This window comes from Planococcus citri, chromosome 2 (assembly GCF_950023065.1).
Source record: "Planococcus citri chromosome 2, ihPlaCitr1.1, whole genome shotgun sequence".
Classification (NCBI taxonomy): Eukaryota; Metazoa; Arthropoda; class Insecta; order Hemiptera; family Pseudococcidae; genus Planococcus; species Planococcus citri.
Genome location: NC_088678.1, coordinates 60426081 through 60453085, shown reverse-complemented (window position 1 = coordinate 60453085; position 27005 = coordinate 60426081). Strand labels below are relative to the sequence as shown.

Sequence of the window (27005 nt, the reverse complement as noted above, 5' to 3'; positions counted from 1 at the left end):
GACTGTTCAAAGACCTCTCTTTGTTGATTCGACATTTTAATGGTGGGTATATTTTTTTAATTTTGAAAAAACAGGTGTTCTATGTAATTCATCAAAAGCAATAAGACCAACTCTTCAATCGAAAGATCATTTAAAATGTTGATTTGTTTGAATGAAGAGCGAAGAAGTTGATCCTGCCTGAAAAGTGATTCATTCCATGGGTAGTTACGCTCTCTTTTAAAAGTGATTTCAAAAAACGATTTTGTTGACTCAATAGCCAAAATTGAAGAAGAATTGCGGTGATGAACTCATTTTTACTTTACCGCCTCTCCGTGGTCCTCTTTCTAAAATTAAGTCGAGTTCACCTAAAATTAATTTTTTCAAGTGATAAAAGTACATACCTATCTATTATTACACTACCGATGGGTCCATTTTCATTGCAGTAATTTTTGAATGAAAAGTGATCTATTTTTTTAAACACTTCAGAACATTATTCTTAACAAGGCAAAGTGCTAAATTTGGATCACTGGTATCCAAATTTGATCAATGATAGCCTTATGTACTGTTTCATGACATGTCAAAGGTCAATAATTTGACTGATCCGATCAGAATTTATTCTATTGGGGGGGGGGGGTGAGGTATAGAAACTTATGCTCTCTGGCTGGGCGATGAGGGGAGCAGAAGGAATACAACTTTTTGAGGCTACTTCAAAGCAGTTATTTTTGTTGGTTTTGAAAAGAGTAGGACCATTCGACCCACCTTTGTGAATAAGTTACCTACTGAAAACAGTGAATTATTGTGGCCAATGTTACTTCAAATCTATAGCAATAAGAACAAGAATCAGTCATGAGATTGTCTCTTTTCAGTAGATTATAGGTACGAGGGGATAAATTTTGCTGTAGCCCAATTAAGACCCTACTCGTCATATGCCACCGAATACTTGGTTCAGCAGTAATAATATAAATTTCAACGAACCTTGACACATTTCTCAACAAATACAGAACCGGATTTCGGGACAATTTTTGAACTTGGACCGCCACCGCCACCAACTCGGACATAAATACAACAAACTACCAATTCAAGCTATCTTTTAGTGGCTATAAGAGTTATTTTTCATCTTCGTGTATTGTTTTTCGTTACACAATATACGACAATGACATGGTCGAAAAATACAAAAGAAAGGGGAAAAACGTAAACATTCGGGTATTTTGGCGACGTCGTTGTCGTCGTTGTGTGGTGGAACTCGGCGTAAATTTGCATATCCTTCCTACTACTGGTTGCTCCTACTTTCGCCACCGCCGCCACGGCCAACTCTCGGGTGCTCGACAGGACAGAGACGAAGCTACACATAAAATATATGCAAAATAACTATATGCAAAACCGACAGAGAAAAACTAAAGGCGGGAATTTTCGCGAGCCGGCGTATCTCGATAGTACCGCCCACCTTTAGATTGTAATATATGCGCGCCAAAGCCAAAATTGTCTACATCCCCAGCAACCCTTTATACCCCCGAACTTTAATACGCGAAATTTGGTGTTAATGTTAATAATCTCAGTTTTAAGTTTTCCGCTCTCGTCGTCGCAAAAAAAAACATACAGAAGCTCGCGCCAAGTATCGTTAAAATGTGCGACACCCCTGAACCCCCCTCGACTCCACTCAACGTTCAGGGTTCGAGGTTCAATCTTTATATTATATCGTTTTATAGAGTATACACCGAGATACGATAGAACTATACCATACTATGTAGGTACCCAAAGTATTGAGAAAATTTTTACTCGATAAAAGTTTTTCCACTTCTTTTTTCCTGCAAAAGGCGCCCCTCAAGCCGAAAACCGAACGGCAATTTATTTTTATCGACGAACGAGTATTCTACTAGGTCGTTGATGAATTTTAAACGCAAATCTAATAAGAGTTTAACTCGTCGTCGCGGTCGGGTTCTTTTATACTATGTTGGGTACTTTACTCGCTTATACATTTAAGCAAAAAGTTTCGCAGATATACATTTTTGCCAATCGAAATCGAACGAGAGTTCTTTTTTGCGTACGATCGTATTGTTTTTATGATTCTTTTGCAAGTTTTTAAACAAAAATAATACAAAATGCTCGTCATCGAGAATGAATTCGATTCGCGTTAATTGTCCATGATATTAAAATGGGGATTGGAATAAGTTACTCGGATACGGTGATTATTATCTTCAGTTTTGGTCCCTTTTTTATTTATGGAGGGCATTCAAATTTCCATATGTACAAACCCATTTATTATACTGTATGCAGATATGGGGTGCGCTGAAGTGGACAGGAAGAAAATGAATAGCGAGTCTTATAATGCTCGTGTGCATGTGGAGATGGGATTCTGATTTTTGCATTCTTCGGTTGGAAGTAGGTAGGTAGTACGAACTTGCAAAATTTGTAGAGAAATTGCTGTAGGTATTTCCTACAAAACATCTCAAAATTCTGAAATGATGTGAGGTTTGATTAGGATTTGTAATCCAATATTGCAAGAGACTGAAACATTTTCTAGTGCTTTTTGAAAAAAGCAGGAATTCTAGTGAGATCCATTTGAAGCAACAAATCTTCTCTGTGGAAAATTTGAGGAAAAAATGAAGAATTTTAATGACTAGCAGTTTGGATTTCAAGCCCATAATTTCATTTTTTATATTTTTGCGAATTTTTAATAATTATTGTTTGGTCTGTGAAAATGGAAAAACTCGAAATTGATTGAATTGAAACAGAAAACCGAGTGAAATTTAATCTGTATTATGACCTTTCACCACCTGAACTTATTAGTGGTACTTCCAATCAGATTTCGAACCTCTAACTACCGAATCTGTAGATATTTCAATCCTTGGGAGATTCCATAAAAAGGATTCTGAGCCCACAGGTTCGAGATAATCACTCTCGTGACAATTTCAATTGATTTCTGGGATCCTTTTCTGCATATTCCAATCTACCTACTTTATTTCATTTTCCAACAAATAGTTTTGGAAAAAATTTAAAAATTTGGTTTATTTTCTGCTGATTGATTGATGGCTGTATCGAGCTGATTTAGTGCCTCAAGCTCCATACAATTTGTTCATACTTTCCCAGAATTAATTGCAGGAAAAAAATATCGATGAATTTAAGTAACCATTGAAAACGTTGAACAATTTTTGACTCAATACATCATTGCTGGATTGGTAGTTGGATTACCTGATTCAATTTTCAAAAACTGACAATCCTATTTTTTCTCGAAAAGCATTAAGTATTTATTTTTCTTTTTTTTTTAAGCACCCATTTAAATTAGCTACTTAACATCAAAACAATTTGTGTTCTTATTGTATGCACCAAAGTTTTAGAAAAATATTGAATATAGCTCCAAATCCGTTAAAACGAGCCAATAATGGATTTGAAAGGTCCAGAAATAGAATGTAAATCAAATTTTAGTTTACTGTCTCAATTCGATCAAATTTTAATATTTTATAAATAAGTACTTTACTTACCTATACTCTCAAGTATTAAAATTTTCAAAAATTCTTCGAAATTCAAAAAACTGAATTCAGCATTCAAAATATTTTAAAGTGGCATGTATTTTAGTTTTTTTTTTCAATTTTTTTTTCTATTTCCTCTAATTTTTTCTGTGAGTAATTTTTTTCAACTCCACAATTTGAATGTACCTATTTCGAAAATTACTCACTACTCTTCCTACCACCTTCGTTTCTTCTAACTGGACAAAATAAAGAGGAATTGGTGGGTATATTTTTTTAAATTTTGGAGCTTTATCACAGTTGACGAAAAATTTTCAATTCCTGCTGACAAAATGATTTTTTGTTTTTGTTCTTGTCATGTAGTTTTCAAAAGTATCCACAATTATTACTCTCTTCATCCCTTTAAGATCTGTTTTGTCTGAAAACTTTGAAATAAAAATTGATCATTCAGGAACAGGGCTCTGAAAAGTGAGGATCCAGTTCCTCTGGCTTCAGCTCCTCAATTTTCAACCTTGCCTTATTATGCTCAGGATCCAATTTTCTCTCGTTCACCCAAGATCTTTATTTTTTTGTCTGAAAATTTCAAAATTAATATGGATCATTCAGGAACTGTGGGTGGAGTAAAAAAAACACATATGGAAATTCGTGGGGAAGTTTGCCTTTGAGTGGGAGGCTACCCAAGAAAAATTGAGTCTCTTAGCCATTCAGAGGGCTGCGCCAAAGGGCTTCAAAATAGGTAATTTTTGAAGAAAATCCTGTTTTTTTGCCACTTTTAGGTACCTACCTACCTAGTATAACATGTGCAATAACTTGGTCATCCCCTTCAAAAATTGCGATTTGAGTTTCTGAACCTCCCTGTTTCATTGAATTCAAAATTCAATACCACTTTTGGTCCTCTACTAAACGCTGAAGACTGGTGGATCACGAAAATAGGTCAAAATACTTCGATTACCGAACTTTTCGCGAATGTTTCACTCAAATTTTCGAAATTTATATTTTTTTACTCATTTTAGTAGGTGCCAGAAAAAATTCAAGTAAAAAAAGTGAATTTCGACTCAGATTGGATTTGTTCAAACCTGGCATACCTACTCGTATCTATTTTTATTATTTTTTTTTTTTAAGAAAAATATTTCAAAGTCTTGAAATATGCGATTGGAGAATCTTCTATCTTCGTCAATATTGTAAATCAACTGTTTGTAATTTTCAAATTTGTAATCAAATTTCTAGAAAAATTATCATTGGGCTGTCTATTTTTTAAAAAATCAACATTTTTCAGAGAATTTTAAAAATTGAAATCCAATACGATTGATAGTAAATTTATTTTTAATGCTAAAGTTCTTCAAATCGAGGCTCTTTCTCTCCACTGCTTGGATGGATTCGATGAAAGGGGAAAAGATTGGGACAACGAAATTGAAAATTTAGTTACGAATTTTTTGCAGTCTTTAATGTTGCGTTAAAATTGACAAAAATATTATATTTTTATTTTTTATGAAGACATTTTTCAAATTTGGAAAACACAAGAAAGGTTTAAGTACTTCAAGTTGAAATACATTTTGCATTTCGAAGACTTGGAAGTGGATCCTCGAATCTAACAGGATTGAAAATTACTCATTTCGAAAATGCGAGCTAATTTATAATTGAGATCTTCCTGTACGCTGAATTTGAACTTAGTAAAGAGTTATAAGGGTTCGGATATCGATATCTATCCCAAGATGAACCGTTCACCAAGGGTGGTTTTCTCGACCCGGTACCTTTTTCACTACAGGTCTAATTAACAATGGAACAAGAACAACTCGACTTATTCGGGTTCTCTATTTGTACGACTACGAAATGAAATGTTATCTCGTTATAGGCATTTATTCATCGAGTATTGTTTTCAGTTTACGCATTTAATTTCTTTTGTCTTGAGCGCAGAAAGGTTTGTTGTTTTTCTATTCAGAGAGAGTTGTTTATCTCTCTCTCGTTGTGTACGCGAAATTCAAAAACAATTCGAAACCGAATGGGTGGCGGGGACCACAGCGAGATGGATTTTACAGATAGGTTGCCTATTTTTTTCTCTCTCTGTATATCGATGTCGATGTGCCAAGTCCTCCGGAAACGTACTATACGAATTTTATTGTTTTTGAATGTTGAGAAAATAATTTTTATAACTAGATTTAGATTAATTGTGTTCGAGATAAGGAGATGTTTAAAGTGCAAAAGGGTGACTCATTGACCTAGTATGTGAATCAGTGATTATGTCTCTATAATTCACACATGCACTAAGCTTACGGTTGCTATGTTTGACCGATTGGGTAATTAATCGAATTAAACTCTCGAGCAGTGTGACGACGAAAGAAGAGTAAAATTTAGTATGTGTACGTGGTCATCTACAGTGACCCTCGATGTGATCGGATCAGAGCACTATCGAAGGGAAAAAAGGAAAATATCGCGAGATCTTTTTTTCCACAGCATATAGGACGCGCGGTATCCTAATCCTGGGCTAGGAGGGGGTCTCCCTTAATTTGTCGAAAATTAGTATTAGCGACAAATGAAACGCATCAATCAACGAATAGGAAACCAATAAACGGTCAATCAATTTATGGTAATAGGAAGGACATTGTAAGTACACGACGAGCTCATAGTGTGTAACCTGGCTGCGGAGGGTGAATGCAACAGAGGAGGGTTTATATGTAGTACGAAGCATGTAACTATGTTAGTAGTTACATTTTCACGCTTATTTAGTTACACAAAGAAGCCGAATGAAGAGGAGCAAGGGCAAGGGAGGTGAAAGTGTGAAGGAGGAAGGCGAAACGAGAGGGTGTACTTTATTTTAAAGGTTACAACTATGTACGGTGTGTGTGTGTGTAGGCATAGAGCACGCATCTGTTCATAGTCCCTTATAAGCTCACCCTTCAGCCCTTCAGGCCACTAGTACTTAACGCTACAACTTATACTATATACGAGTTATTTGCATAATAAAAGAATTAAAAATTTTACGTCGTAGTTATAGATGAAGGCAACGTATAGCCTTCTGTCTCACTCGACCATCTATTGTTCTAATCGATTGCTATGTCATCTGTTTTTTTGAAGCTCCGCGTGTACACACAGATTAAAATCAGAAAGTTTAATAAAAATCGATGCCGAATGTCGGCCTCATCCTCCTCTCCGAGTACCGAGCCTCTTCTTCCTTCGTCCAGTCAACTCAATGTTATTCTAATGAGATTAACCGACGACTGAACGGTCCGCCGAACTATGCTGACACCAGAGACTATTGGCAGGGAGAGTATTTTCCAACAAATTAATGGATCGAGCTGTGTGCCTTTGCTTTTGAAGATTTATATTATATTTATATTCGTCTTATATACTATGGTACCTACATAATTTATACGAGGTTTTTGGTCGCATTTTGTCATGTTCGATGACGTAAAAGACCGAAGACAACGACGACGTAGACTCGAACAGTGTTTATAAATTCAAATAAGCTCGACCGATATTTACCTGTGTTGAGATTTCGATATTCGGATGCGTAGTTCGATTATGGAAATTCAACAGCGACGATGTCGTATAGTCAAAAATGTAGCTTTTGCTATGGGTGTTTTAGATGGTGAGTTTTGTGGAACTGTGCAATCTGTGATCATTTCATATTGTTTTGAGAAGATCTTTGTTATCTTCATGAATCAAATTACACATTTTGAGAATTTAGAGCACTTTTTTAAAAAAAATTTGGTTCCTTTAAGAAAAGCATTACCTACCTATTCTCATCAATGACAGGGCGTAATTATAGATAAAACCAGAAATGTGTTTCTTAAAATGAGGTAATGGGTTTTTCATCAGTTTTACAATTTTTGGAATATTTTGGAAAATTAAAAAAACTCACGGATTCTCAATTTTTTGTTTAAGAAGCTGATTAGGTTTTTTTTTTTTTTTACTGGAGGAGGGAGCTGATTTTTTGGTCTGTATGCTCTTGTAACTGAACACTTCAATTGTTAAAAAATAGAAAATTTTAAATAGAATTTTAGGTGTTAGTGTTTATTGAGGTGGAGTGAAGAAGAAACATATCCTGGATTTGGACGAAAATTAGTGGAAAAGTTTACTTTGAGTGAGATATTACCCCAAAAAAATTTGAGCCCCACCCATACCCATTCAAGTGGCCAAGCCAAGGGGCCTCTAAATGGAGTGATATTTGGAAAAAGTGTGTGTTTGCCACCTTTGGGATTAATTTTACGAAAAACTAACGCTGGATTTGTGATAAGCAGGTCAGAATACCCCGATGAACACACTTACAATTTTTTGATCTACCTAACATGAAAAAAGAACAAATTTCATAACAATTTTGGCAAAAATTATGACCATTCAACTTTGTTTTTTTTTTTGATGGCTCATCATAAGTAACGCTCCTTATTTTATTTTCAATAGTTAACTATGGATCATAGCTGGTCATCTATTTACAACTTGACTTAATTCTAACATGAAACAAAAAATCTTTGGCGTTGGTAGTTGACCGCATGCTCGGCATCCTCTATGTCCACTTTGCTACTGGGTTCTTCTTCAATGGTGCACTGATTTGCAAGTCAGGGGTAGCATGCCTAGCCCGCGCACCTATAAGTAGACACTATTGTGTCCTTGATAGGCCAGATCTCACTGTACTATAGCTCCTGCTGCTTTCGGATATTTGATCATGCAGCATTGCTTTCGCTTTGCTGGAGTGTCTTCAGGGTTAATGCTTCACTGGCGAAGACTGAAAATGGTCTGCCTCCCTGTTCGAGCAAGTCGGGGAGTTCGCAGGGCCATTTTTCCAACATCAGGGCCTGCTTAAGCCAGTCTTGAGCTTTGTTATGTCTGGGACATTCCTGAGAATCAGGGCTTCAAACCCGAACGTTTTCGGGTACGGGTACAGAAAATTTTTCGGGTACGGGTATCGGGTATGGGTATGGGATTTTCTTCAATTTTCGCCATTTTTGATACAATTTTGATGAAATACCTGAAAAAATACCTGATCTATTGGGTATTTGGGTTCAAAATACTTTAATCGGGTACGGGTTCGGGTACAGGTATTCCTTGTTTTATTTTTTTGGGTACGGGTACGGGTTCGGGTACAGAAATTTATGGATTTTTGTTCGGGTATTCGGGTATTCAGGTACGGGTACGGGTACGGGTACTGGTACGGGTACGGGTACGGGTACGGGTTTGAAGCCCTGCTGAGAATTTTGACAAAATATGTAACAATACAATTATTTATATCATCAACTTGCAAAACATTGACACTCTCTGAAAATTTTGATAAAAAACCAGAGTTTTTTGACAATTTTGGCAAAAACAGTTTTTTTTTAGCAATCTTGGCAAGAATAGGACTGCAGTTTGACCATTTTGGCAAAAATTGGCCTCCCTTGACAATTTTACCAGAAATAGAGACTTTGAAAATTTTGATAAAAATGGACACTTCATAACAATTGCTCCAAAAATGGGCAGTTCTTGACAATTATGCAAAACATTGGCGCTTTTCGACATCCCCCCCCAAATGGAATTGACACATCTTTTTGACTTGAGAAGATTTGACAAAAAAAAAAGGGACAATCGTGCTAATATGGACACTTCTTGACTATTTTGTCAAAAATTGACTTTTTTTGACATTTTCCCCCAAAAATTGATACTTTTAAACAACTTTTTCAAAAAATGACATTTTTTGACTTGGGCAAATTTGGCAAAAAAAAACACACAGAACCTTGTAAGAAAGTTTGGCAAAAAACAGGACTATTGTTTGACAATTTTTAAACAATGAGAGAACTTTGAAAAAATTTGCCCTTTTTCACAGTTTTACCAGAAATGGACTCTTTTTGAAAATTTTGACAAAAATGGAAACTTTTTAATAATTGTGCCAAAAATGGCACTTCTATGAAATTGACACTTTTTGACTTGGGAAAATTTGACCAAAAAAAGTACTTTGGATTCAATTATGATACCTAAAAATATTCTCGTTGAATTTGAACCAGTAGGCCCTCTTCTAGTCTATCATTAATTTGTGCCCTCTAATCCTGATTGATTGTTCATGATCCAGAGCCTCATCTGATCCCGAGCCTCATCTGATCCCAACCAAGACTGCAGATTTTTCAGCTCCAAGATTCATTATTCCTGCTTCAAATCGAAATCTATCTCATTCAAAAATCTAGAGGATTGGATCAGATACTTCATAACCTTACAAGTTGCAACTTCCTGCACCAGGTGTGACTCGCTGCAACATTTCATTGAAAAAATTCTACCTCTTGTTATAGATGATGTTGTGACCCATAATTAAGACAATTTCCCAATCTGTGATGCCTCAGCCCAGCAAAATATATTTATTGGATCATCAATTGGAAATAAAATTTTATGTAAATCGGAACTGTATCATAAAATAGTAGGTATCTGCGCGATAATTTATTCCAAAGACGCGATCGTCGCCGTGTTAATAAATCAACGTTGAATTTCGATCGCCTTCAGCAACGCCGCTACAGTCATCGTCGACGTCGTCGTTTTCGTTTTCGTTGTTGTTGTTATTGCTGCTGTCGTATAATATACACGAGATAAAATTTAAATATATCTCAAGCCAGCTCGCGAGTTCCTAAGCGATTTTAATTAATTCATCACGCTGTACGAAATTTCAAAGTCAAAGATACGGATAATTTAAACGCTGGTTTAGGTTCGTCTGGATACGTTTTTGTTTTGCTTTACCTTACCTATACCCCGACATAATGAATGTATAATTGCGTTTACTGTATATAAAACAACGCACAGCAGCGATGTGAGAGGTAAGGTAGGAAGAAGGTATGCTGTGTACTTGCAGAAAGAATATACACACTGTGTACACAGGTAGGTACGATAAACAGCATGGGAGTGGCTTGTACCATTCTTAAGAACAATGATATAATTTTAAGGCTGTGATTGGACGCGAACTCGAGGTTTACATTCTGGTTCTTATTATGTGCATAATGAGATGTGCATCAGCGATGGAGGTTAGGGGATACCGGAGGCAGTTGCTCATGCGAGGGAAGAGTAATAAGCAAAAGTGGACCCTAAATGAGAGATACTGTAAGTCTACACCGTGTATACCTACTCTGTGCTACGTATAGTTTGGTCATACGTGCTATTGTTTTTCCCCTTCTTTTGCTAAAGTAATCAAAGACACAGAATCACGTTGTAGGTTGCGTTTACAAGATGCTAATGAGTGACGCGAGGCTCAGAGGTTGTGATTTATAAGGTAGGAAGAGAAGTTCTGAGAGTTGAGAGGTGAGAAGGTGCTAAGAGGATAGGGCAAGTTATCAGGGAGGATTAGATGAAGGATACGAGATAGGTGCGAAGTAAATTGGAGAAAAGAATTCCGAGGATTTCAAAATTGATCCAGTGAACTATGCTTGGATGAGAATGCAGGATCGCGATATTTTAGATTTAGGGCTTGTATGAAATTGACTGATTTAGTGGTTCGATCCTTGGGCGTTGGTTCTCAGAGCTATCACTTCAATTGGAGTTGAAATATTTGAAGTTTTACCAGGTTGTGTTCAGGGTAGAGCTCGAAAAAAAAATGTGAAAGATTTTGACCAAATTCAGTAGAGGCTTTCATTTTGAGTTAAAAGTCACTCAGAAAAAAATCTGGTTCCAGAATTGCTCCTGGAGGGAGATAAGGATCCTCAAAGAGGGGGTATTTTTGAGGGAAAAAAACATGTTTTTTTCGCTCTAGCTCTTCCCAGCCTGTTTTGGGAAAAATAATCCAATTCCAAATGATGGTGCCTACTTGAGATTCATGCGTCGACCCAAGTTCAAAGGTCATTGCCATCAAAATCTCAGACCTTTTTTAGGGTTTTAGTGAGCGGTTGAAAATTTGCAAATCGTTTATTTTGAGTAAATTCGTGCTTTGAAAATTTTTTATTCTCAACCATTTCACATTAATTGAGCCAAAACATCAAAATTCAAAATACATCTTTTCTGATCGTGGGGAAATATTTTGGAATTCAGTGGTGCCAAATTTTTGGTCATTATTGCGAATTTCAAATTAAATTTTTTCAGATTTTTGAAATAGTTGGCAATAATGATAAAAAAAAAATTGGGCACCACTGAATTTCAAAATATTTCCCCACGATCAGAAAGGATGTATTTTGGTTTTTTGGCTTAATAAATGTGAAATATTTGAGAAGAAAAAATTTTCAAAACACAAATTTACCCAAAAATAAGCAATTTGAAAAATGTCAACTGCTTACTAGAAGTTCAGAACCCTAAAAAGATCTTGGATTTTGATGGCAATGCTCAAGATCGACGCAGAATCTGAAATACTTACTAGATATTTTTTGAAACTGGGATATTTTTCCCAAAATAAGTTGGAATATAGAAGCTAGAGTGAAAAAAACACGTTTTTTTTTGAAAATTCCCACTCTTCGAGAACTCATATCTCCCCTCCAGGGATACCTCCGGAGCTGAAAAAAATCTCTGAGCGAATTTCAACTCAAATTTAAGATTTCCACTGAATTTTGTCAAAATCCTCCAACATTTTTTTCTCGCGATCCATCCGGAAAAAATAAATACTTGAAATTGATACATGTTCCAGAGCTCCCCAGGTTCAAGTAATCTTGTTTCTTGATTGATGACTAATGATCGAGTTTGGCGGGTCCCTGAAACTGAAACATTTTCATTGGCGATGAGTAGATATTTCGTTGAGAAACTGAAACAATTGGTAGGTAATAGGTATTAGAGTAAGTCACGTCATTTTTTTTTAATAAAAATGAAACTTTTTTCTAGGTATATTGCTCAAGATACTTATTCTTATAATTTTATTACATGTTAATTTATTTTAGAGATTCTTCAGAACATCAGAAGAAGTGAGAACATTCAACGTGTACTTTATTAGAATTCATTCATCATTCTAGGTACACCCCTTTTCCCTTCTTTCTTTGAAATTCAAGTAAGTGAAGCAATAAAATAATTAAAACAGGTGTAAAACTTTTAAAAAATTCCATCTTTGCTCAACATAAAAGAATAAAATTAAAAATCGATCCGATATCTCATCTTCACTTCTCGATGATCTCTTTCCAAAACTTAGTCCATATCCAGGAATTTGAATCTACGTATGAAGGTACCTAGGTAAGAGTTACTTTTTCATTTCAATCCAGATGTTTGAAGGGTTGAAAGAACTTGATCTTAATATTTTCTACTATCAATAATGTCAAATGTGTAACTAGGTGTCGTATAAAATATTCATTTTTTTTTTTTTTTTTTTCATTTAAATCATTCCATACCTATATCAATTCCAAGAAATCGTAGATTCAGCTTCTCGTTCTTATTGACTCAAAATAGGTAGATAAAATAAGTGGTCGAGAGTATAACTATCGTAACATCTCTATCCAAATACAGGCGGTGATTTTAAAAATTACCGAAAAATGTGTCCTCTCATTTAGTGGAACTCTTATCTAATGTAAATAATTCAAAACTCGATAATGCGGTAGCAATTTGATGATTTCATTATTAGAAAAAAAAAAAAAAAAAAAAAAAAAGACTTCGATCATCAGACTACTATTTAATGCTCGATATTAGGCAACATTAATCAAACACATTTTGTTCAAGATTACACCTGGGATAAGCAAATGAAGAGAACTGAGAAAGAAGAGATTCTACGCCATACGTACAAAGTATGTAATGCATATGCGAGTGGATTCTAAAAAACCAGAAGTTCATTGGTAGGTATCTGAGTATAGTGACTCGTTTTCAATTTTTAATTCAAATAAAACTAATTTAAAACAATTTAGCTTGCAACATTTTGTCATTTATATTGTATCAAAGGATGAGTGGAGAAGAAAGGAGTAATAGTAACGATGTAACATGTGGTAAATATAGTGTTCTTTTTTTTCGAACATCTTATCGCTGAGCTAACATCTCGTTGTGGTTTTCAGGCAAGTTGGAAAATTCCTCGAACACGATGCGAGATATTGAATAAAATAAAAATCTATAGAGGTTGTAGTTACATGGTTAATTGTTCTATCGCAATGAGAGATTGTCGTCGAAGTGGAAAAATTTACACGAATTGAAATTAAAGAATTGATAATTCTATTGTCGTTCGAATTCAACTTGAAATAAATATAATTTACGATAAGATAACGATTGATACGGTGTAAGTAATAACGTTGGGTGGTTTCATTTGTTACAGATTAATTAATAATCTGAGGAATATTTCGGTTCAAATGAGAGACACGATTTTGCATGATTGAAAATTCCGATAGCTGGTAGAAGATGGACCTATACAGACAGATACGAAGTTCGCTTAGAAAGCAGTAAAGTTGAGAGTATCGAGCTCTGTGTGTTGGTATGAAAGCTTATATTTAGGTATGTGAGACGAAGTAAAAACAATAGTGTAAAGCATAGTACACACTGGTATACTTGAAGAGCCGACCAAGACCAAATAAAACGTGTAAACGCCGCCTTAAACAAAGAAGTGGAGGAGGCGGGAATGAGCGTCGAAGAGATGAAAGTACCACCTCTTGCTAATCACCACGCGGTCCGCGGCTCGCGGCTCCTGCTCCGCGGTTCTGTGCTCTTGTTGAGCTAGACAGAGATCGAAAATGGAATTAAAAGTACCCCCTTCTTCTGGTCGGCGCGTCGTACTTACACACGCTCATTTTCCGTAATTAATTCTATCGCGCCGGTGACGAAGGGGCGAGAGAAGAGAAGGTATTACTGTAGCAGGAGGACGCTAGGGGATACACCGCTGTGTCGAGTTGTGTTTGTAATGTACGTACTGTCCGTGCTTCTAATTTAGTCTGGAGTCCGAAACATTTCAAGTTAGTGCTGTGTATTAACACGACGACTTGTTTGTACAGAATTTAAGTAATATTTCGTAATTATGTACGCGGTGGCGCGGGCGCCTTGTGTCGAATAGGTACCTACCTATTTATTAAAATATGTTTGTTTTTATTTTTTTTACACCGATGTAATAAAATTTTTAAATTTTTTTCATCGTTCGGTGCTGGCTTTTTTGGTGTACATTTTTTTGCAAAAAGAAAAAATTTGCGCGTGTGTTACCTACTTCGATGATAGTTAAATTTTTACGTGAAACTCGTCTGAGGATCGTTTTTAGCCCTGCGTCCTCCCTTTTTTGCTTTTTCGAGTTTGTCTGAAATAAACGGACGTTGACTACATACACTGACCGCCGCATAGCCGTTTCTTTTACTCAGTTTCTAACTAACTGGCTTAGCTATCGGTGCGTTTTTCAGCCGTGTTCTCGGTGTACTCGTTCACAATTTCGCGCCAAATGATTATTTTTCGGAGTTGTAGTTTTTCAAACAATTTTTAATACCTATCTTGTTAATGAATCGTTGATGAGTGATTTTTAAAATTACGCGCGGTTGTTATACATTTTTTTAAAAATTAATTTATTTGATATTTACTTGTGTTGTTGATTGTTTTTATAATTCGTGTTGTTTATTGAAAAAACCGTCATCATTGTCGGTTTCGTTGGATAATTTATTACATAATATTATTGTTTGTTGTGAATATTCTTCTATCAACCATTGATCTGGTTCCAGAAGCTGGAAAGCTAAACTAGGGTGAGTTATTATTATTTTTTATACCCCGATCGCGGTTTGTGCATTTGGGAAGTGAAGTGATGAGCTAGAGCTATCGTGTTTGTACCTGTAGAAAGGTATCCGTTATTCGAATCTTGAGAGCGGTTGAGTGATAAGAGAACGACAAGTTATCACAAACATGTGCTTCTGTTCGTGTCTCATTTCGCGGTATCATTATCAAATTTGACGTAAGATATTAGATAGGTATTTGATATTTGTCAAATCGCCGAATAAATAGATACCTACCTTTGATCAATTAGATGCTCGAAAATAATGGAAATATTAACGTTCGTTTAATTATTCAATTCTTAATCGTTGAGTACGTACTCGAAAAACGAAATAAATGACATTGTGTAACTCTAGATAGGTTATTCGATGATTGACGTTTTCGTTAATTAATTTGCCGTCGATTGTTTTTCGATCGATCTTGGTTTCAGAAATTATTCATCGTCTTTGTTTCTTGACAGTGTAGGATGACCCTAATTTGATGATTTTCCAAAATATGGCAACTTGTGTAAATTACCATTACCAACGCGATTATAAAAAAAAAAATTTATCAATGCAAAAAAAATAATAAAAAATAAAAAAGTAATTAAAAACCGTGACGTGACGTATACTCAGCACCCTCCTCATGTGTTTGAGTTCCGTTCCCGTTCCCACCCTTTCGAGTCTGTGATTTTTGGAAAACTGACCATTGGCCATTTTTCATGTACGTATTGTACGTGTTAGTGAACTAGTGAAGTGTTTTCGTAAAAACTCGTTGTTTGAATAATAAATTAGTAATTAATTTCGTTCGATGTTGAAATAATAATTATGAAGTAATTCTTTTTCAAAGAATACGAGTATTTAGAAAAGATTAACGTAAATGTAATCGTTGTCGAATTTAGATTTATGAATGGAATCGCGTAAGTGTTGGTGGATGTGGATATTTAACACATTGAAAAATGGTCATTCCAACTGGTTATATGTACGCTAAACTAAAAAAAAAAAGGTGTTTCGAAACGATCGTAAATTCGTGTTCATGTTCAATGATGGTCGATAATTAAAATTCATCGAGTAAACGATGAATCGAGCCGGATTACATGGAATTATAGAATTTATGGACGGTTTGTTTCTCTTCTTTTCGTGGCCGTGCTTCTGCTTGTATGTATACTCGAATACACGTGGAAATACGAACGACGTTGTCGTCTTGGGTCGCACAAGCAAAGATTATAGGTTAGTGTGGAAATTTTTTCTTGTTATGAGTATGTATTTTTACGTACGAACCGAAATGGTGTTAGTTTACGAGTTATGCATTACGAATTTTTATAGCGTGTTTGGAAAAACACACGTTCGAAGCTTCGCGAGTACAGATTAGAGTCGTCGAAATTTACGATGCCATCGCCGAAGATACGAATAGGAATAGTCGAATTCGTGTTTGTTGTGATTCTTCTGTAAAACGATCCCTTTTACCGGTAGCTTTGGATTTCGTATTCGTTGTCGTCGATCTTTCGGTGCTATACAGAAGAAAATCAGCGTTCGAGTGTGTTCTAATTTACTCGGTAATTACATCAGAATTTATAGTAATAAACTATAAATCAATCATATTATAGTAAACATAATCACACGTGTATTTTGAAGTAATCACGTCGTCGTTCTATCCATGTACTTTGTCCCAGTCAACTTGGTCGTCGTCGTTTCAATCACACTTTACTCATGCAAAAGACTCGTAGAGATAATTAATTGTTTACATTGGAAGTCGATATTGAAACTGTATGTAAATTCCATCACCCATCGTCGTCGTCGACGTTGCTGCAATAATACATAACTCTAATTTATAAATGAAAGCAGCTTATCGATAAAGCTTGCACGACAATTTCCGACATTGGGTAAAAGTCTCTTTGTCACCTTATCGATAAGTTTATAATGTACCAAACCTACTTTCTAGTTTCTGCTCAATTCAAATTGTGGGAAAAACTTATCAACTCTGTGCGGATTGGTTTAATCTGCGTATTGGTATTTTACGATGACAATATTTCTAGCCATCTACGCTGTGTTCCTAATCTGCTACTTGTCTTCCTCTTCTGTGTATATGTATGTAGGTAGATGTGACCATAGGAGATGAAATTTATAATAGTGGAGTATCTTGAATGTTAGTTGGTTTGCTACCTACTTGATGATATTACACGATATTAGCGAGAAGAAGAATGAATGAAGATTTTGTGAAAGAATTTAATCATCTGATTGTGTTCGTGTGGTTATATCTATCGATTTAGTGAAATTGACTAATACACGTTGATGTAACTGTAGTTATAGTAAGAAGGGTAGAGGTCGTCTAATCGTTAAGATTGCCCTGAGCTCGATTTATGTAAACGGTATGAACTGACGAAGGGTCTTGGTCTTGGAAAAGATGGCTCGAAAGTCGAATGCGTCGATAACGGTGAAGAAGCTGAGTGTAATGGAGATGTTGGTGGAATTGTGTGTCAGTGTGTGAGGGTTGTGAGGGTTCTAAATATTTCAATGATGGTGCAGGTTAGAATTTTTTGAGTATTGGGTGGATATGGTTTTTATCTAGATGATGTGATTTTCAGTTGAAATGGGCATCTTCAGTTTGTTTTTTTCTATTTTTTATCGTAAAAAAATTCATTCTTTCGTGGATTTTCTAAATTATATTCGCAAAAAAAATTTTTAAATGTGTTTTAGAATCCAAAAATTATCAAAATTCCCCATATTTTGATATTTTGAATTTTTATTATTTATTTATTTTTTTAAATTAAATTTTTCAGAAGTTATCGTTTGTTTAGTTATTAAATTGTGTTTTTTATTTTTTAATTTTTTTTCTTTTTTTGGATCAAAATGACGTAATTTTTCATTTTTGAATCTATTTTTGGGTTACAATGTTGTGTCTTTTAATTATTCGCATAGCAGAATGAAGTGCTAAGTGCTTTAAAAACTTTTCTTTGAATATTTCATCCTGATTCGAGTTTTTGATTGATTGAAAAAAATCAGTTGTAAAATATTCTGGTATTTTTCTATGTCCGAACAAACGGTATAATGCAATTTCTGTAATTTGTACGCTAATTTATTTTTAAAGTGGGCAAAATATCATTTCATGCAGATTTTTTTACCTTAGCAGATTGATTTCAAGACCTGCTGTGCTTAGTAGCAAAATGTATGAGTCACACAATAGAGATAGAAATAGCTTCAATCAAGTTCCATACACATACTGCTTTCAGTGTTTTCTCTACTTTTGAGCTGCTTTTTGCTTATGTATCCCCATACAACAATATTGTCGACGTCGACATTTACATCAACTACGTTTTTTTCCAACATGATGATGGAAAAGTGACCAATAAGTTATTTAATAGGAATCTTCTGTCCGTAAAGAAGCCAGGTTAATGAAAATTTTCGACATTTTCTCATTATTTCTGATACCTTGACATGCGATGTCGACATGTTGATGTAAAATTCGATGCTCGAAATTTACATCCACAACTATGTCGACCAATTTTTCAGAATTAAAATTTCTGTTTCAGTGTTTAAAAGCTCAGTAAACATTTGAGAAGATGATCTTTGTATGAAGGGAGAACATTTTTTTAATGGCTTTGATAAAATTATTCACTTTTCCATAGTTTGGAGTTGTCGATGTTATGTCGATGTGAAAGTGGATCGTCCACAAATACATCGACACTAACATCAACCAAATTTTCAAAGATTTCTCAAATTTGAAAAATCAGGTTAATATTGTGGATGTATTTGTTGATGTCGAATTTCACATCAACATTAACATCGACATGTCGTCGACATGAAAATGTATTAGTTTAGTACTCTTAGATAACCTATTGCACCTTTCAGTATAAAGAGTTTAATGTTCAACTATACTGAATATGGACTTCCTGTCTGTATTTCTCGCAGGTGGCCTCCGCATTGATGCTGCTTTCGCTTTCAGCATGAGCAATGGCCACCTAGGTGTGTAAGAGAAAATGATTTTTGGAAAAAAATTTCAATTTTGAAACTAAAATTTAACAATGTTGCGTAGCTGGAGGTTGACGTAAATTTCGATGCCAATGTCGATCTATCCACATCCGTCACATTTGGACTCCACATGTCGATGTAAATTTTGACCCTGTGTCGAGCCAATTGTCGACATAAATGCCGATCAACATTGGTCGACAATTACATCAACAATTGGCTCGACACAGAGTCGAAATTCACATCGACATGTGGCATCCAAAAGTGACGGATGTGGATGGGTCGACATTCACATCGAAATTAGCATGGTCATTGTTGTACGGGTCCTGATTTTTGTAACAATTTCATAAAACAGTTTTACTCATTTTTGAATAAATTTCCACTTGTTTTTTTCCCTTTTCTCAAATTGAATCATTGGAAAAAAAAATTCAAAAGCATCAGTTTTATACGCCATAATTTTCAAAAAAATCTTACTTTTTGCCAAAATTGCAGAAAATCTTTGTGTTTTGCATTTTTTTCGTTCGAAATTCTCTATTTATTTTCCTGCTTTTTCAGAATTTTCATTTCTTCTCTTTCTTTTGGAAAAATGGAAAATGTTGTCTCGTTCTGCCTCTTCTCACCTCCCCCTCCGAATTGATACAGTTGGCAACATTTATTGAGAGCCTTTCTGTTGTGCCAAAATGTTAAAAATTTCCTGTTTTTTTTTTTTTTTTTGCAAAAATCGTCAATCTTTAAGATTTTTTCCACTTTTTTTCAATCAGATTTGAAAATTATTTTCCATTTATTTTTTCATTTTTATTTTTCAAAATTTCGTTTTTTTTACCTTTTGATTTTTGTGTACCTACCTATTTCTAGAAAATAGAAGAATAACATGTCAAAAAATTTTTTTGAAGCCTTATCTTACTTTTTGCCAAAATCGCAAAAAAAGTCCTGATTTTTGTGCATTTTTCTCGATCATTCTCTTTTACTCGTGTTTCGTTTGCCTATATAAGTTCTGTTTTTCGCTAAAATTGCAAAAATCCTGATTTTTTTCATTTTTTCAAAATTTTAGGTGTTTCTTTTTTTTTGAAATTGAAAAATTTGGGCCCAAAAAAATTCTGTTCTCATTAAATTTTAATCCAATCCCTTCCCTGTCCAAAAATAAAATTGGAACATTTAAAGAAATTTTCCTGCTGAAAGTACTGCATTCTCATTGCTTGTTAGGCATCGTGATTATTTGATAAAATATCAGCTTCTCGAGTCCTAAAATTGAAAATTCAAGTCTCAGCTGCGTAATTCGTTAGATTGAATGAGTATCTATCTAGTATTTTTACCCCCTCCCCGCTTCCTAACTCATCAAAAAAATTATTGAAATAACCAGAGACTAAAGAAAATAATAAAATCTAAGGAACGTAACATTTTTAAAAGTAGCAATTTATCAATTTTTTTGAGGTAACCTTATTATTTTTTCAATTTTTTTTTGGTAGAATGATTAGGTAGATATTTGTTTCTTTTTATTCAGTTTTCTTTTTCATGTCTGACAATGAGCTTTATTTTCTTTTTTTTTTGGGGTCATTTTTTTGACTTTCAGTACGTACTTATTACATTGTTGAATTTGTGTTATTTTTGATGAATGCGTTGAAATTCGTTTCTTATTCCCTTTGTGGGCATTTTTTTTCTCAGATGATTTTTTCCCTCATACCTATAAGGTACCTTTGGAAATAAAATTATTTTCTGTTGAACAATTTACTGAAAAATAACGTTATCAGTGTCAGAACGAAATTAAAAAAATTTTCCATAAAGAACCAAAACAATAATGATCAATTTTCATAAGTTAAAATTCGATTATCATGGTACGAGTATTTTCATCCTATTCTGGTGTTACGTTTGTTTATTTTCAATTCGATGATAATTTTTTCTTCGTTATTAAGATTTCAAAAATAATTTACTCTTATATTTCATTAATCATCGTCTAGGAAAATACACTGCAATGATTTCTTCGAAATTGACTTTTAATCAGTTATTTTTTTAATTTTTTGTAATTATACCTAGTCTTGCTTACAGCGAATTAAAAAAATTAACGTTTATTTACTATTAGAAGAAAATCTTCGCATATTCAAATAATCCGCCACAGAATATGCATCCTTCCGCGTACCTCACAATACGTCACTGTGATGAACGAGAAATTCAAGTTGACGACATCCATCAAAAAAAGAAAAAAATCTCTATTAATTCAGTCTCCGATTAGATCATTTTTACGATAGAATTCATAATTAGCCACGTAAATCGAATTAGTCATTCGACGATGAGCTGCACACTGTAGCTACGAAATAATATTTACAACGCGTCGAAATATATACAGTAAAAGAAGCCACCGTGATGAGATGAGGGAAGAAGAGATGCGATGCGGACATGGTAGTCGTAAATTTCTTTTGATCATTTACTGCCTTAACTCTCTCTTTATGTAACAGACACGTCAAAAATAGTTATTTTCAAGGAAAGAATAACTCGCGCGTCGTTCACCCCTTTTTTTCGTTCGTCGGTTTTTACGTCTTTTTTCCGCGTATGTAAGTTTCAAAAGACATTGGTCGTGTGGATTTCATCGCGATGTCCTTGTAACAAGATGAATGAGGGTGTAGAGAAAGGCTGGTCAAAAACGGCGACGAACAGGTATACGATTTTCTCACCTTGAGCTAGGTCGTGAGTATGGTTTTTGATAATTTTGAGTGTATTTTTGAATTATGGTAGTGGATCATCGTAGTATTTGTAATACTTACCTTCATTCTAGGAAAATAAAAAGGGACAGAAGCCGCACACGCGACCCGGATTACTTTATCCAGATTTATAAAGCTGCAACATGGCTCAACTCGAGATACCTTTGGGAAAAATGCATAACCCGAGCTATACAGGCTCGATGCTAATTACCTTATTTTTTTGGTGGGGTTAAAAAAAAGGCTGTTTAAGGGGCACCGTGAACGTTTCACGTTTGGCAGGCGCAAGCTAACGACGAATTTAAGCTGAAGTGTGCAGGAGGCGACATCCACACTCCACAGCCCTGGCTGGCGCAAGAGGGTGTAAAGTTTTTTGAATATGCGCGCGGTCGCGACTGCGAAGAAGACACTAACGGTGGCGTTTCTCATTCATATAATAACTTCGCCATAATATGGATCCTCCTCATCGTATCAGCTGTAGTTAAAATAATGCTAACAGCGACGAATAGGCTAAAAGCTGGCAGAAGGCAGCCGCAAAGGTCGCAGCATCGCGAAAAACACCAAGGACGAGGCGATTTTATATAAAATATACACATTTTTGCGAATACGAGCACGAGCTGTGTACTGTACATGGTTCAGCAGGACGAGGATGAGGATGAGGACGAGGACGACGATGACGATGATATCGCAAATATATACCATACGAATAAAAGCTCGCTGTGTAGATACCATACGAGCCGAATGAGGGTGTAGTTGTATTAGTGAGTTGCTCGTATATATGTGGTGAAAAACCTTATACACTGTGTCACCATCATCTGTTGTAGCGTCAGCCTGCTGCTAAAGAAACTCATTAAGGGCGTCGGTTTTGTGGCGTCGTACATGCGCCCTCCACATTAATTAGGGATAAAACTACCCTCTTGGTCAGGGTGTCTTAAAATTTTTCCACTTGCGGTCGACGATACGCGTTTTTCCATCGTGCCAGCTCATATATTATATGTATGTATATTGTACGAGTAAATTACTCTCGAACATACCTACCGATTGTGTATAGAGAATCTTGTCGTCGGGGGTTTTTGTTTTATTGCGTGTTTCATCCATCTTAACGTTTGGAGCGATGCAATTGTCGTCTTGGTCGTAATTTTGAAAATGTTACGAGGTGTTCTCCACGCGTGAAAGAAACGATGGTACGGTAGACCTTCGCTTCGCAGACTTTTATCGAAAGACAAATTTCGCCTTCGAGTTTAATCACGAAAAAAGCCAATGTATGCGTGTTGCAGGAGGACTACACAACACACACAGGGGTTGAAAAAGGAATTAGGATTATAAGCGTACCTCGAATTAAGAGCTTTTAGATGAAGGAAAGCAGAAAGGACTCGATTGATCGGCGGCGATGTCCGAGTAGGAAGTTCAGAATGAATGGTGGACGCTTTGACGTTGAAATGTGGAATTTTCAGAGATGAAATTTCAGTGTTGTGGGTGTTGCTTTCATTTCTGCAGCCTACGTGAATTTTGAAAATTTTCGAACGCTGTAAAATGTCGGAAAAGTTTGCATTTTTTCTCGATGAAAAAAATTGTGACGGGATTGTGAAAATATATTTTTTTTTTGATTGAAAATTGCCTGCAGTGAATTTAGTTCGTTTTGGTGATGTGAAAGAAATAAAAATGTTGAGTGGAGTTTTTTTTTAATGACATTTTGATGTTTTGCGAGGAGAAGAGAGGGGTGAAGCTGATTCATGAAATGGCAAAGTGTGGGGAGCCATCATTTTTTTTTCTTTGGCTGTCAACATTGTTTCGAAAAGTTGCTATAAAATTCTAACATTGCCTTATCACCTCATTGCTTAAGAGAGATTCAATCGATAGTTTCAAATTTTAATGCATGAAAAAAATCACAAAAAAAATAATATTACACGAATTGAAATGTTCTAGTTTTCAATTTTAAATAATTTGAACTAGGTATATTTTGAAGAAACTTTCTGATGAAAAATCGAAAAGTTTTGACAATTTTTGGGGGCAAAGTAGATAAGGACTTTTGCAATTTCTGGCAAAAAAAAAACAATTTTTGGCGAAATAAAACGAGACTTATAATAATTTTAACAAAAGTGATGGTTTTCTTGCAATTTTCGGCGAAAAAGCGAGACTAGGACAATTTTTGATAAATATCTAAGTAAAACTTGGGAATTTTTTGCAAAAAAAAAACAACCTATTTTTAAGAGAATTTTTTTTACAATTTTTGTCGAAAAGCAATTTTACAATTTCAACAAAAAGCAAGGACTTTTTCGGAATTATTGGAAAAAAATTGACTGCTTTTTGGCAATTTCTGAGGAATTCCTAAGCGAGTCTTCTGCATAATTTTTTGGAAAAATTGAAAGCAAAGCATTTTTTTTTCAAAAAATGAGATTTGTTTTCTTTTCAAACTTTTGGCGATATTAGGTGAAAAAACGAGACCTTTTAACTGTTAAAAAGCTAGAATGACTTTCGGACAATTTTTGGAAAAAAGTAAAACTTTTTGGATGTTTTTGCAAAAAAAACGATAATTTTTTACAATTGAATTTTTGGCAAAAAGAAAGACTGACAATTTTAGCAAAATGCGCACATTTTCGGCAATTATTGGCAAATTTAGATGAGGAAGGTTGCATAAAAAATAAAACTTTTCAGATTTTTCCCCCAAACTTTGGGGACTTTGTACTGTTAGAATGGCATAGTTTTAGAAACCGCGAGATTTTTTTTTTCTTTTAAAATTTTTTACGGAGATTGAAAATTTTTTCAAAATTATATTTTTAAATTTGTTTTTACTTGGACTTTTGCAGAAGAGAAAACATTGCTTGGGGAGAGGAAGGTTGTTTGATTAGAAATTTTCTTCAAGAAATTATGACCGAAAAATTGAAATTCTTAGAAACAATATTTTTTAAATTTTTTGTGACTTCAAGAGGTAGGTACTTGCTACCAGTTCTTTTGAATTTTAGAAAATGTGAAAAGAGGAATTATTTTCTCTTGAAATCGAATGTTTTAGGAAGTAGAAGCGTAAGAAAAAGTGGAACTTCAAAATAAGGATTACCCAAATCTTTTTCATCTCAAAATTGGATATTAACACGAAAGCTACGCCAGGTGTTTGTCCTTTTGAAAAGGGAATGGTTTGAAACCTCCATAAGCCATTACCTGAATTTCAATAAATTTTTCAATTTTTGACGAATTTTTGAAAAATTTAAAACATGCAATTTTCTGAATTTTTTTAAAGGTAAATACTTTTTTTTTTTTAGTAATAATCGATGAAAGTCAGTTCTGAAGCTGATATGGTCAACTCTAAACCGAATTCTATCATTTTCAGCCATTTTGGAGCTTCCAGCACAATTTTCGATCTTTCCACGATTTTTGAATTTTTTCAGACGATGCAAAAATCAACTTATGCAGCTGAAAATCAAGTTCTGGCTTATTTTTGACCTATTCGACGAGTTCATCTGCAATTTAGACGATTTTTAGGCAAACTCCTCGGGTGTTTTTTTGACCAGCATAATTGAAAGGAAAAATTGAAAAATCAAAAATTTTAGATTAGTGGATGAATTTTTGAAATTCGCACAAAGGACCGTTTCTCAGCGAAAATTAATCATCTATTTTCAGATTTCACGATATTTCTGGCCATTCTGACGTCTCCAATGAGATTTTAGATTTTTCCAGGATTCTTTAATTGTTCCAGAGATCGCCAAAGTCAGTTTGTTGAGCAGCTCAAAATCGGTCTTTGGCGTATTCTGGATTTTTTTAACGAGTTTAATCGCGACGGATATGATTACCGTGTGCAAACCTCGAGCTTATGTTTTGTTGACTAGCAATTTTTGATGAGGTAGGCTACTTATTTTTGTATTTTTTCACTAAAAAATTTGAACATGGTCAATGAAATACACTCAGGTGTCCACTTGGAAATTATCCTAATTGTGAATTTAGCAAGGAAACAGGTTAAAAATGATCCAGAACTCGATTTTCAGCCTCCAAATTTTTGCCTGGATAACAAAAATCGCGTTGGCTGTTCTGAAACTGTCGATAATTATGAAATTTGATTTAGAAAAGCCATTTCATTTTTACCGAAGAAGTACGTTCGAAGAAATCAACTTGGGTGATTGAAATTTTGGGTGAGAGGGTTTCAGGCCAATGCTCTTTTCAGAAATCGTATTATTTTTTGTTTTAAGTAGGCGGATTTTTTTTTTCACTTTTTACAATATTTATTTTATAATCATTTTGATTAATTTTTTTGTTGGAATTCAAATTGCTTCACTTCCAAGTTCAATGTACTCATTCAGAGTTCATTTCTTTAAAGTTACGAGTAATTTTTCAGCAACGCAGACAAATATCTAAAAAAAAAAACTCTTGAAGTCAGCTTGGCAAAAATACCTTAGTAATGGAATTTTTTTTGGTAAAGAAATTTTAAAACGTTGTAAAAAGAAAATATAAAGTTCCAAATTGGTATCCCTCCCCTCTCCCTCATCGCCAAAAAAAAATGAAATCCCTAAGAAAACATATTTTTAAAAAAATATAAAAATTACTATGCCCATACGGCGTATTTTTTTTACAAAAAATAAATTCTAATTATTCGTCGGAAAAAAAAAGAAGAAAAGATGAGAAAACTTATCTCGGAAAATTTATCGTTAAAATACACCTTTATTTTTATACCAACTTACGACGTCACACTTCAACGGGCCATTAAATGAAAAACGAAAAAATAAAGCGGAAAAGAGCAGGTTTAAAACGCGGAACCGATTAAGCGAGAGGGAAAAAAATCCAGAAAACCTTTGCGAATGAGAGAAGCGAAAAAGAGAAAAACTTGCAATAAAAATATACCCAGACCTATGTTACTATACAGTGGTGCCTTTATTCCGAGCGATAATTTAGCGATAATTTCTTCCCACTCCTGTCTTCCTCATCGAAAAAAATTAATCGAGAAAAAAAATGTGTATGCGACGAGATCTCTAAAAATGCTCAAAAACAAAGGCTGTAGCTCGTTTGAAAATGAAATGCAAAAGGAATAAAACGAGTACATATAACGGAATAAGAAAAAGAAAAACAAGAAAGAAGACGACAACACGAGTAGTATAATTCGTCGGTTTGTCGACGATGGCGAAAATTGGCGCCCGAACGAGGGTATTTTTAGGAACCCCTGCTATTAAGTATCACACCTCTACTCGGCCCAGCTTTTTCGGTGGTGGTTGTTGTAGCGAGCTTAGTTTGTATATGTGTGCGTGTGTCTTATTCGCTTTAAGTGCAGTAATTTTCGAGTTTTCTATCCTTTTTTAAAACTCCTTATATCCCCACCTCGTCGCGTCGTCGTGCCGCGCGTAGAAGAGAGAGGAATTTCCCTCCCTCTTTATTTTCCT

The 27005-nt window shown here is 34.8% G+C and overlaps 1 protein-coding gene across 3 annotated transcripts in view; it reads left to right on the top strand.

Moving 5' to 3' along the window:
• Positions 1-14194: 14194 nt before the first annotated feature.
• zfh2 (Zn finger homeodomain 2) overlaps positions 14195-27005 on the top strand; it is a 247387-nt gene continuing 234576 nt past the window's right edge. For all 3 annotated transcript variants that reach the window (XM_065351949.1, XM_065351953.1, XM_065351954.1), the window contains exon 1: positions 14195-14986. The gene's annotated coding sequence lies outside the window, so the exon portion shown is untranslated. The remainder of the gene's footprint in view (positions 14987-27005) is intronic.